Genomic DNA, 13,022 nt, shown 5'->3' with positions numbered 1-13,022 from the left:
ACCTAACAGGGCAGCAGCCGACCATTAGACAGTTATTCTCGCGTAGCTCCTAGTAACTCCAAGTAGCTCTTAGTTAAGAGATAATCTACCAGGCCAGCAGCCGACCATTAGAACTTATTCTCGCGTAGCTCCTAGAAACTTGTAGTAGCTCCTAGTTAAGTGATAATCTAACAGGCCAGCAGCCGACCATTAGACAGTTATTCTCGCGTAGCTCCTAGTTAAGTGATAATCTAACAGGCCAGCAGCCGACCATTAGACAGTTATTCTCGCGTGGCTCCTAGAAACTTCTATTAGCTCCTAGTTAAGAGATAATCTAACAGGCCAGCAGCTAGATTCGTACCCGGGTTTTTTTCCGTGTTGGAATTCAGTATAAGCTAAGTCTTTAAATCCAGCTGCTGACCCCTTAGATTTAATTCTTCCTACAGGAACTTTTTACATCTTCTTATTGGACAATCTTGTCTGCAACGAGAGAAAACTGTCCGAAGGCGACGGCAGTGCGCTGAAAAAAAGAACTCCAAGCGCCAATAATCTCAAATGTTGACGCGCCTTAAATTTTGAAAAAAAAAAAAAATAAAATAAAATAACGCGTTAAGTCCATTCAACTTTTAAAAGTTCATTGGACTTTTTTTTTTTTTATCTGCCACTTCCTTTTATATTCAAACGAGAAAAGCTTTGCTGGCAAATAAAATAAAATTGTAAACGTTCACTCAGGATTTAGTGGCCTTATTTCAAATTGGATTCTTTTCCCTTGAGAAGTCAAAGGAAGAAAACCTTACCCCCGGCTTTTCCAGTTAAAGTAGGAAAATATTTGTTTGACATTGGCTAAGTAACCACAAAAAAAACGGAAATTAAAATTCAGTATTTGTTATTCATAATTAATCACTTTTATTTACATATTTTTTCTTTCTCTTACTAGAGCAAGCGTGCCAATTTTCTACCGGAAGTTTTCACCGGAAATATTAGTTGGTTCCCCTGAGTCCAAAAAAAAAAGACAAGTTTTTACAAATTGGTCTCTCTCTCACTCTCTCTCTAATTATATATATCCTTCTCTTTTCTCCCCCTCTTTCCACCCCCTCCAACAACTCTAATGGTTTTCAGTAGACTTCCGGTTTTACATTTATATAGATCTAGAACTTTATGGAAAATACTATAACATAGTTCTGTGAGTTTATACAGATTTTTTTGTTTTGTTTTTAATCTAGTAAAAAAAAACAGTTGATAGATAAACATGTCTAAACATGAATTGCAGTTGAAAGAGTACAACCATTTCGGTTTCAATAAATGAGATCTATATGCAAAATATTATATTCGCGACTGGTGAACAATATGCAAAAGTTGTCTTTTTTTAATTTTTTTTCAATAAAATGATCAATATTACGTTAAAGAAAAATCTCAAAATTCAGGGTATTTTTAAATTAAAAAAAAATTTTTTTAATTACATATTCTGATAGTTTATCAAATACCTACGGGAGAAAAAACATTGAAAAAAATTTAAAATGTATTTTAATGAGAAATAATTGGGAACAAACATTCGGCCAATCTGAATGGAGAATTGTAAGTGTGATATGTAGGCGGTTTGGAGATCCAATTGGAAGCCATGCTAGCATTAGCTGGCCACGCCTACAATGTACAGGCTACGCCCATATAGAACAGGCCACGCCTGTTTTAATGTAATCTGTACTGAACTGTGTCTTATTGCCATTTTTTTCTTTTTAATTTTACTTTTTCTTTCTGAATTTTTTATTTGTACAGCACTTTTTTTTTTTTTAGGGTCTACAAAATAAATAACATTTATAATAAAATTAAGTTAACTGTGGGTACCTAAATGAAAACTCGTTAATCCTGATATTTCTCTTTATTAAATGAAAACTGGTTCACTTTTTCCAGTGATTTTTTTTTTTTTAGTTTTCCCATAAAAACGGCTCCTTAAAATTTTCTATAAACTTTGGTGCGCTAATAGTAGATATGTTGATCTTAAAATTATATCTGAGGCATTTTTACAGGAAAAAAAATCAATTAAGTGTACTTTTGAGAAAGAGGATAGTTGGATTACTTCTTAAGAGGTAAGAATTTAATGTAACTTAAATGTTTGGCAGTTCAAAGAAATTTTTAAGTCTCTTTTAAGATTAAAGATTTTATTTTTTCTTAATTAAAAGAAAGTTAAACTTAGAGAAATGAATAAAAATAGAATGGTATTGTTAACCATTTATTTCCAAGCAATACTTGAAATGGCTTTACATCATTTATTCAGATAGCGTGGAAGGGGGGTGGGGGGAAGCATGGATGGAAGAGCTGTCCAGAATATTCATTCGTTTCCAAGTGGGAATTAGAATACAAATGGTATGGGGGGAAAACCTGGAAAATACTGGTTAAGTTAAAAAAGGGAAGTGATTGATTACTGTCCTTCCTGTTTCCTCAACAATCCATAAATTAAACATGACTTTTCTCTGCCCTTAAGGATTAACGAGCTAAATTTTTATATATATATATATATATAAAAAGGTATGTAAAGGATTTTTTTTGGTTTTGTTAGCAAGAGTTCTGTCTAAAATAAATCATTTTAGATTTGCTCTTTAAAATAAAATAAATCAAAATATTATTCAAACAATAAAACTAAATACTAAGAGATGCCAACGGCCATACCATGTTGAATACACCGTTTCTCGTCCGATCACCGAAGTTAAGCAACATCGGGCGTGGTTAGTACCTGGATGGGTGACCGCCTGGGAACACCGCGTGCTGTTGGCATTTTAGGGCGCGCCACGGTAGCCGAGCGGTTATGAGGCGAGACCTGCAAAGCTAATATGTATTGTGGTACTGGGTTCGATTCCCCCCGGTCTTAGGCCTTAGATTTTTTATTTAATGGTTAATAAAAGAAATTTACAGTAAAGTATGTTAGGCGGTTAGATGCTAGACCCGCAATGCGTATTGTTGGTTAGTGGGTTCGATTCCCCTAGTCTAGACCTTGGATTTTATTTAATGGTTAATATGAGACATTTACAGTAAAGTATGTTTGCTAGTCGCCTCCGTCCACGACACTTAATTGGTAGTTGGACGTTAAGCCTCGCCTGAAAAAATAGGCGATTACTTTACTTTTTACTATAAGATTGACGGAAAGTACGTACTCTCTTCAGGCCTTAACTTTCCAACTTTCATTTCCGGTCAGCGAGAGGTAGCAACAACTAAATTTAGAGAATTCCTCATCTACGATGTTTGGTTCCCAAACTGGGAGAACTGTGAAGGTTCGGGGCAAACTACTTGGGCGCGAGGATATGCCAGTTGGAGAAGAAGTCCTGGCGGTTGTTGTATAGGGGTATTGTCCCTTCTATTTGCGGCCCTCAAGTCAAACAGCACACCTCTACCAAGTGGTCTCGTCGGTGATTTGGTGGTGAGTTATGGCCGACTTTTAGTCTGGGATGCTTGTTATCTAGATTTGAACAGATGTAATGGGGAAAGAAGAATTTGTTGGGCATCTTTCCACCTGCGGCTCTCTTGGATCTTGGAGAGATAGTAGCTGAGAGCCGCCTGGTGATGTATAGCAAGTTTATTCCACTTACTTCTTACAGGCTGACTGATCAAGCCGACTTAATCTAACCTTACGCCTTCTAAGACATGCTAAGATAGTTGCTGGTTAAGACAACACGATAACAGGCTGACTGGACTAAGCCAACTAAATCTATGCCTTCTTAGGCTATCTAACGATAGGTCAGAAAACTTCTCAACAGGATCTCCCGCTTAGGTGGGTCCCACTTCTTGTGGAACAAAAGAAGGGGAAACGTCTGTTAAACACCTGTCAGATTGTACTATAATCGTGAAGCCTCCAGCAACTGGAAATCTGAGAAAAATAATACACAAAAAAACGACTGGTGAAAAACCGAGGTTTTTTAAAAACTCGAAGTTTTCTCTTACCAAAAACAAAAGAGGGTATCAGAAAAGAGAGGGTAGAGTTAGCCTCCAAGAAGTTTCTGAGTCAAGAAAACGAAAAACTAACCTCCCTGTTACAGGAAATCATGTCGTAAAAAAAAAAAAAAACTAGAGATTTGGAACTAATGCAAGTAAAAATTCCAAGTCTGCATAAAAAACATGTCACTCTCATATAACTTATGAGAAAGTGCTTGTTAAAGTTTCTCATCAGATATTTCTCATAGAAATTACATTTCTCAATTTCAACAATAATTAGCGTCATCTTAGAATTTAGGTCGCAAAGAGAGAGAGATAGGAGAGGGGGAGAGAAAAAATATTTTGCTGTGAAAAATAAATTAATGGAAACTGAAATTACAAACTAGTTAACTTAGGTTTATTAGTGTTGTTAGGAAGAAAGTCATCTACCCAGCTGGCCGCCTGAAGGTGTTACACAACGCCATTGTGGTGGGTGGGGGCAGTTACAGGCCCGGGATAAACATAACTAACAATCTCGGGGACAGTCCCCCTGGGGAGGATGGCTTCAAGTCCCTCTTCTTGGATTTCTAGAACTATAATTATGAATTTAAGCTTTCACAACAATTACCTTACTAATTAAGATCTCTAGCAAGTTTAACTTTATATTATTTTGCCCATTTAAACTTAGTTTATTTTATAATATTATTGGTTTTTTTCATTTTAAACTAGAAAAATAATAAGTTTAGTGTGAACTATTTTTCTGCAATCCTGATGCTAACATGTTTCATCAACAAGGTAACGTCACGCGACACATTGTTCTAAAATATTTTCTTTCCCTAAACTATGGTAATGAAAAAAAAGGGTAAATATGCCAAATTTTCGATTAAGATTTTTTCAGAAAATATTCAGTTTTGAAGGCACCTAAGTCCTAAATTCTAAAATTAGAAAATTAGTTAGTATGTTTGTGAGTATCAGGAAGCTGAAACTCCAACTTTTCGAACAAAATCCCCACCACTTTACTAAAGGAAGTTTGAGAAAATGTATACATTGTACACTTATTGCACTAATTTTGTTCTACAACTCTTTATTTGAAGTATTTTTCCAGCTAAGAACAGTACAGTGACATTTTTTGTACTGATATTGTTGCGTAGATATCTGTGAAATAGTCACTAGTTTAGCTCTTGAGGTAGCAGGAGCTAGCATCAGGAGCTAGCGGCAGGTAATAATTTAGTATGCTGAAACAGGAGCTAACATATAAAAATTTATTGTGATACTATCACTAGTTTAGCTCTTGTGGTAGCAGGAGCTAGCGGCATGTAACAATTTAGTATGTAGTAACAGGAGCTAGCAGCATGTAACAATTTAGTAAGTAGTAACAGGAGCTAACATATAAAAATTTATTATGATACTAAGCCTGCAATACATGAATGTCATGCTGGTCTCTACTACTCTTTCAGGGATCAGGCAACGCCAGAAACACTCGAATCATTCACAACAATGAATCAACACTTGATTATGGCGAATAATTGAAATTGGTGAGCTCCTAAAAGTTATATCTGCTAATACAGCAAAAATTATGACAGATGCCATGAGTTTTTTATTTTTTTCAGTTTTTGGACTGGCGTGATCACATAAATACAAAGAGAAAGAGGGAGAAGGGAAGATAGACTTTTTAAAAAATAATTTTTGTTTGTTTGACTTAGAGAAACCTCCAAATCTCTGTAATTCCGGTTTGAACTCGAAGAATCCCAAATCTACACTCTTATTTTAACCATTAACGACAGTAAAACAATAATAAATATATATATATAAAAAGTTAAAAGTAATAAATTGATGATAGTTGTAAATTTTTTTAATGATAAAATACATGAGAGAATTTAGAAAAGCGCTGATGGTGCAAGTTGTGGCCATTAGTAGACAGCAAGACCGCACTGTTTTCAATTATCTAACTACAATTAGAAGTTTAGCAATCAGTTCGCCTAGCTGTCGGCCCAGGGAGTTTAATCATGTTTCAACATGCATTCATCCCTAAGAAAATTGAATTTAAACCCTTGTCTATTGTTGAGAAATGGTATAATATTATATCAAAAGTGAGTTATTGTTATGAATATGGGATAAAAAATTTCCACAATTATGCAACATTAGATTCCCCCCCCCCTGCAATTGTTTCAATATAATTCAGACGAAAAGTTCTTAAAACTAAAAGCTCATCAGCTAAAAGATAAGTAGATTATTATTTTATCCAACGTGACATGCATGTTTATGGTATCCCTGAACGGTTTTGGACTTTCATCCATCATCAGTGGTAGATTAACCAGTTTAGTGTAGAGATACCGTCTTGTAATACACATCTTTAAAAATCTCTTTCAACTACAATGCTCAGGCGAATTTTTCGAAGAATTTAGGACTGAAGAGTCTTAGGATTTTTTTTTGAAAGCTTACAAGCTGAACACCCTAAATCCAAGTAGCTCGCATTACAGTCTCGATATAGTCTGGATTTGTCAGTCCAGTTAAGAACAGAACAGTGACATTTTTGTACTGATATTGTTCGGAAGATATATAAATAACTGTAAAATAGTCATTAGTTTAACTCTTGTGGTAACAGGAGCTACCATCAGGAGCTAGCAGCATGTAACAGTTTAGTATGTAGTAAGTAACAGGAGCTAACATATAAAAATTTAGTGTGATACTAAGCCTTCAATACACGAATGTCATGCTGGCCTACTACTCTATCAGGGATCGGCTCGCTTCAAAAGAAGCTAATGTCGTATGTTTTTTTTTGTCTATTATAATCTTGAATTTAAAATTGTTTTTAATAATATTAAATTTAACAATGTATTAAAAGTATAGTTTTGTATTATTTTTATTATGTAATTAATGTGAAAAATGAAAACTTTAATAAGCATGCACAGACATGATTGAAATTGACGCATCACTGCTTTCAATTAATTCTACTTCCTTCAATACATTTTGTACAATGACGCAGCGCCCATTATTTAACGATTTGCGATAAAAGAAATTGTATTAATAATTTGTAAATAATTCAAATAAATAAAAATAAGTTTTAGAACGCAAATACAAAGTTAAAAAAAAAAAGCTTTTTGGTAAAGTTGTAGGAAAGACTTAAGAAGAAAGAAGTTTAGAAGACTGCATCCACAGTACAAGCAGTACTTCCGGTTGACCTATTTTGCCTTGAACCCTTTGTGTGGCGAATCGAAGGAGAATGCCTTTACGAGAAGGAGACAGAAAGTCTCATACACATGAAGACAATTTCCTGCTGAAAAAAAAAAAAAAATTGTTATCTTGTCTTCAGGGGGCTGCAGAACTTTTTATTTTTTCTTGTTTTTAACCGACATGACACCGGAAATATCCTTTAGAAGATGTTAAATGCAAAAAATTCGTTTTTTCTTTATTCACAATGGCATGACTTGTTTCGAGTTTGCTATTTGATTGACTTAATGGAGGAGATTGAATACTATTTGGACGTTGAGGAGGTGCTAGTTGGGCTACAGGAAGTGGGTTATCCGCAAATGAATAAAAACACCTTTTTCTGGATTCAAAAACCTTCAAATAAATGGACATTTACGGTGAAAGCTAGATATAAATTTATACGTATATATTTTCAAATTTTGTAAATATTCTGTTTGTCAGTCTGTGCTGCTTGAGGTTAGCAATAACTCAAGAAAGATATGAAAAAATATCGCAACAAGTTCGCATTTCTTATCTGGTGTAGGCTGTAAAGACCGGAAGTGGGCGCGATAATAAATCTTTTGAACAAAAAAATCAGCTTACCGGGAGTAAACTTTACGGAAGTATTTTTCACTTTTTTATTTTTTTTTTTTTAGATTCTCTTGGTTTCCATGATTTAGTTAGAACTATTATGGTGCCTAAATATAGAGTTCTTAACTTTTATTTATTTTTAATGTTTCCCCCACTCCTCCAAAATTGATTAACACTTTCAAAGCGAGGTGGGGGGTAGCTGTGTTTGTCTCTCGTAAGCCCTAATTTAGTGTAATGTCAGGGATCCATTTTATTTACTATAAAATATTAATAAGGATTAAAAATGTGACGAAAATTCCAAATTTAAAGACAAATGGATGACAGGAAATGGATTTTCCTAATTTTTTTTTTTTAATGATTTAAGGCGCGTCAACATCTAAGGTTATTGGCGCCCGGAGCTTTTTCCAGTGCACTGCCGGCCTCCGGACAGTGTTCTCTGGTTACAGACAACACTGTCCATCACCGGACAGTGAGCTGTAAGAAGCTCCTAGGAAGAGAAAATCTAAGGGTCAGCAGCTGGACTCGAACCCGGGACCTCCGCGTGGGAGTCCAGTATGCGATTTTCCTAATTATTATTATTATTATTAGTATTTTTAATATTCCATAATTTTCATAATAATTATAACTTTTAAGTGAACATAAATATTGATATCGTCTACTTTTTAGAACAAATTGAAAATTCAAAGAAAAATTTTAATTACATAAACTGTTGTAAGTTTGTGAGTATGTTTGGTGTTCATACCTTGAATATATTTTCCAGACTTGCAAAAAAAAAAAAAAAAAATAACCAAGCGGAAGCTGCAATATCATCAGATACCATTTCCTGAGAAACACGCTAAAAAATAAAATAAAATAAAAAACCAGAGCATACAGTCTCTTACGTACACTAAAATTATGGAAAATGAATCAATAAACTTCCCAACTTTAGGGCTACACCCTTTCCATTCTTTCCTAGACCTTATCCCTTATTCATGGTGTTGCCTCCCCTCCCATCTAGTTTTTCAAGTTTTTTTTTTTCCACAGATAGGGAAATTCTTCAGGAAAAAAATACCTAGGAAAAGTTATGTATTATGTTTTCATTGAAGATCGAATTATACACTTCCGGTGAAAACGTATTGTATAATTCAAAAGATCGTAATACTTTCCACCTCTCTTAATATGAGATAGAAAATGTGAAACAAATCTAGGCACCACGATAGCCGAGCGGTTATAGGCTAGACCCGCAATGCTAAGATGTATTGTTGGTTTAGTGGGTTCGATTCCCCTTGGTCTAGGTATTGGATTTTATTTAATGGTTAATATGAGATATTTTTTAGTAAAGCATGTTTGGCGGTTATAGGCTAGACCCGCAATGCTAAGATGTATTGTTGGTTTAGTGGGTTCGATTCCCCTGGGTCTATGCCTTGGATTTTATTTAATGGTTAATATGAGAAATTTATAGCAAAGTATGTTTGTTAGTCGCCTCCGTCCGCGACACCTAATTTGGTAGTTGGACGTTAAGCCCGCCTGAAAAAATAGACGATTTAATTTACTTTACTTTATGTGAAAAATCATTTGATTAATTCACGGTAAAGTTTTTTGTTTTAATAACCCATAAAACTCATAGTAAATGAATAAGTAATTTAATTAAAAAGAGGGGGGTCTAAAAAATTTGTCGGAAAAAAGATCGAAAAAAATTTGATTATTTAAAAACTGTATTCATTTTAGGTGATTAAAATTTTATTTCGTAAATTGAAAATTAATTCAATTTTTCAATTAAATAAAAAAAAAAAAAAAAGCAATTAAACTAATGGTAACTACGCCATGGTTAATAAAATATTGAAATGTATTGGTATGGGAGGGTACTACATGCGAACCCTGTATCACTCCTCCACAATCACTTTCAGGCAGTGGGGGCTACAGCAGGCAATGTAATATTCGCGTGCCGCAATGTTAATGAGCCTTAGCCGCGACCTCTGGAATCTCTCCAAGTCTCTCCTTGAGTGCCTGAACACACTCTTTTCTAAACTTTTGCCTTCAAACTTTTTGTCATAGACGTGAACCTGCTGCTAAAAAAAAAAAAAAAAAATCATTCCGTCACTGTAGTATTCAAAACTTCAAATGCTTTATCTATCTTCAAAGTATCTAATGCAGAGGTCGCCAAAGTGGTCTATATAGACCTCCGGGGAGTTTAAAAAGTAAAAAAGTAAAGTAATAGCCTATTTTTTCAGGCGGGCTTAACGTTCAACTACCAAATTAGGTGTCGTGGACGGAGGCGACTAGCAAACATACTTTACTGTAAATTTCAAATATTAAACATTAATAAAATACAAGCCCTAGACCAGGGGAATTGAACCCACTAAACCGACAATACATCTTAGTATTGCGGGTCTAGCCTATAACCGCCTAACATACTTTACTATAAATTTCTCATATTAACCATTAAATAAAATCCAAGGCCTAGACCCCGGGAATCGAGGCCATTAAACCAACAATACATCTTAGCATTGCGGGTCTAGTCTATAACCGCTCGGCTATCGTGGCGCCCTGGTTACTTATAATACACTGTGTAAAATAGTTTATGTTTATATTCAATTTAAAATAAAATAATATTGTACTACAAAAACAACAGTATATGTTTATTAAGGGATTAATTACAAAGATAATAATACAGAATACTTTTAATGAGAAATTTGAGCTTGATGCTTTTTTTTTGATAATTTCGTTTATATTTGATCGTATAAATGATAATGCTACTCTCATATCGTCTTCTACATTTAATATATAATTCCATGCATTTCTAAAATATGGCTGCACACTTCAAAACATTCGCGGTACGCAAAAGTGTCGCGACACAGTGGTTTGAGAATTCACTGAAAAAAGTTGTAGAAGCCATTTTCTAGAATAAACAAAAAAAAAAAAAACGAATTGTACTTCCACTTAAGAAATTTTGATCCCTTGATGAGACCAAATTGATCTATAAAATTGTAGCTCATTATTTATTTTTCATTTTTAAGATACTTCATACACGCTAAAGCAGAACATTTACCAAAATATTAAGAGGAGCTACAAAAACGGGTTATTTACGACGAAATCTCAATATCGGAAATCCGGCATGATTTTTTTAATACTTTCTATAAAAAGGAAGAGGCAGTAAAAAAAAAAATCATTAATGATTGCTTAAAAGCTTTTAACAATCAACAGTCAATCAAGTTCATGATGTTGTTCATTGTCAATTTAACATAAACTTAGAGAAGACTTTAATATACAAAGTGAACATAAAAAGGGGATACATAAAAACTTCCAGACGAATTCAAACATAAACAATAGATCCAATTTTAAATTACAAAAAAGTAAACAACATAATGTTGGATGCAAACAATTGTCTGCGTTTTTTTTTTTTAAATAATCAAGTTAGCATATTAATTTTTGGGTACATAAATTTAGAGGAGCGTTTACTTTTTTGTTTATTTAATTTTTTTCATTTATAAAATGAGAAATACAAGGCTATTACGAATAACTCTGAAAACAATTTTTTTTTTTTTTCTTAATAATATTTCAGACTACAACGGAAATCGTGGAAACCGGAACAGAGGGCTCTATCTATACAAAGATAGAACTTATGTCCAATCAAACAGAACATGTTCTAACATTTCTTTGTATAAATTTAAATTAGACGCCACGTTAGCCGAGCGGTTATAGGCGAGACCCGCAATGCTAAGGTGTATTGTTGGTTTAGTGGGTTTGATTCCCCTGGTCTAGGCCTTGGATTTTATTTAATGTTTAATATGAGAACTTTACAGTAAAGTATTGTTAGCGTCACCTCCGTCTGCGATACCTAATTTGGTAGTTGGAAGTAAAGTAAGGCATTACTTTACTATAAATTTAAATTCTACCAATTTTAATAAATTCAGACCATAAGTTTGCGCAGTATAATATGGAGATAAATTTACAAAATTTATGAAGTTTGCTGAAGAATTGGAGGTGGTCTTCCCGGTCGAAGGAAGGATGCAAAGCTCCCTGGAGAGCAAGAGGGTTGAGTGAACTGGTGCCGTAGAAAGGGTTTACCTGGTACATACGGTATACCTGTCCAATGAAGCGCAGTAAACCTTCCACCCTCTATCCTAACCTGTTTCATGTCGGTTTCCCTTTTAAAGGGCAACCGTTTGAAAAAAAAAAGGGACACCACTCTTGGTAAATAAAGCGATGGTAATCTACAAATTTTTTTTTCCTGTCGTTTAAATCCATTATACTTTTTTTATATTTCTAGTAAATTAATTTTTATTTTTTTATTTAGTAGCTCTTAACCGTTTACAAGGAGGTTTCGAAACGCTTGCTATGATTCGCTCAAACCTCTGGAGCCAATAAAGAAGAAGAGTTCCCGTGAATGGGCAAAAAAAATCCGTTATTCTCACAGAATGAGTACATTCAAACAGAGAGAGAGACCGTCGTCGACCCTATTCTTCCTCTTTTTGATGATGGTGGATGATGTTCTAGATAAGCAAAATCATTTTTGCCAATTTTCGCTCTCAGCTCCTCAGCAATAAGTCTTATTCTGTGACACGCAACAACCGTTTAACGCGCTCAGAAGTTGTTCATATTGACGACAACCTCGCCGCAAATAAATGGGAAAAGAAACGCAAGCATTTATTGGTCAGATAGAAGCGAATTGGACTAGCATCCAACTGCTACTTCTAAGTGCAAGACCATCGATTGAGAATACATCTGAAAAAGCAAAGCCTGCATCCTCGAAGTACCAGCAGGTTCTCAGAAAGATGGAATAACTTTAGGCTCCTGATACACTTCTTAATGAACTGAGCTCCTACAAGGAAGATTTGGAATCCTCAAAAGTTAGCAGTAATTCAAGGATGTCTCCCCCTCGTCACAGAGCACACCCAAAATTTGGGATTTACCAGATATCTAATTTGGAAAAAAGGGATTTGAAAGATGATTGATCTATCCTGGCCCCCAATTAAATAGACTTGAAACTGTCTCCGTAAAAAAATAAATTAATTAAACCTTTATTCACATATTTTTGGTATGAAAGGAAAAATCCCCCCCTTCCAGCTGAGAAATTTATTACCAAATGTTTAATTAATTTAAAAAAATATATATTAATAACACTGATTAAAATATAATTAATTTTAAGTATTTTGTATTCAACCTTTATAATTTATTAATTAAGAGTTGGCAACGCTGAGATGATTTTTAATCTCTTGAGGATTAATTTTTTTTATTTTTTAACGCTCGAGAGATTAAAAGTTTAATAACTTTTTTTTCAACTGATTTCAGTGGAATAATATTCTCTTTATTCAACTGCGTAAAACAAAAAAAAAAAAAACTTTTTTAAATAACTGTACGCGTGCGTTTATATCGATATTTGG

The 13,022-nt window shown here is 34.1% G+C and overlaps 1 protein-coding gene and 1 non-coding gene across 2 annotated transcripts in view; one reads left to right on the top strand and one right to left on the bottom strand.

Annotated features, from left to right (window-relative positions):
• LOC141459678 (junctophilin-1-like) overlaps positions 1-13,022 on the bottom strand; it is a 123,866-nt gene that overhangs the window by 31,967 nt on the left and 78,877 nt on the right. The window lies entirely within an intron of this gene.
• On the top strand, positions 2,630-2,748 carry LOC141459771 (5S ribosomal RNA). The gene has a single exon (XR_012461612.1). It is a non-coding gene; the product is annotated as a 5S ribosomal RNA (ribosomal RNA).

The sequence above is a fragment of the Rhodnius prolixus genome, unplaced genomic scaffold (genome assembly GCF_049639745.1).
Source record: "Rhodnius prolixus isolate KJV_2025 unplaced genomic scaffold, Rpr scaffold_17, whole genome shotgun sequence".
Lineage (NCBI taxonomy): Eukaryota > Metazoa > Arthropoda > Insecta > Hemiptera > Reduviidae > Rhodnius > Rhodnius prolixus.
The sequence above is the reverse complement of the archived record's forward strand: the minus strand, read 5'-3'. Positions and strand labels throughout refer to the sequence as shown.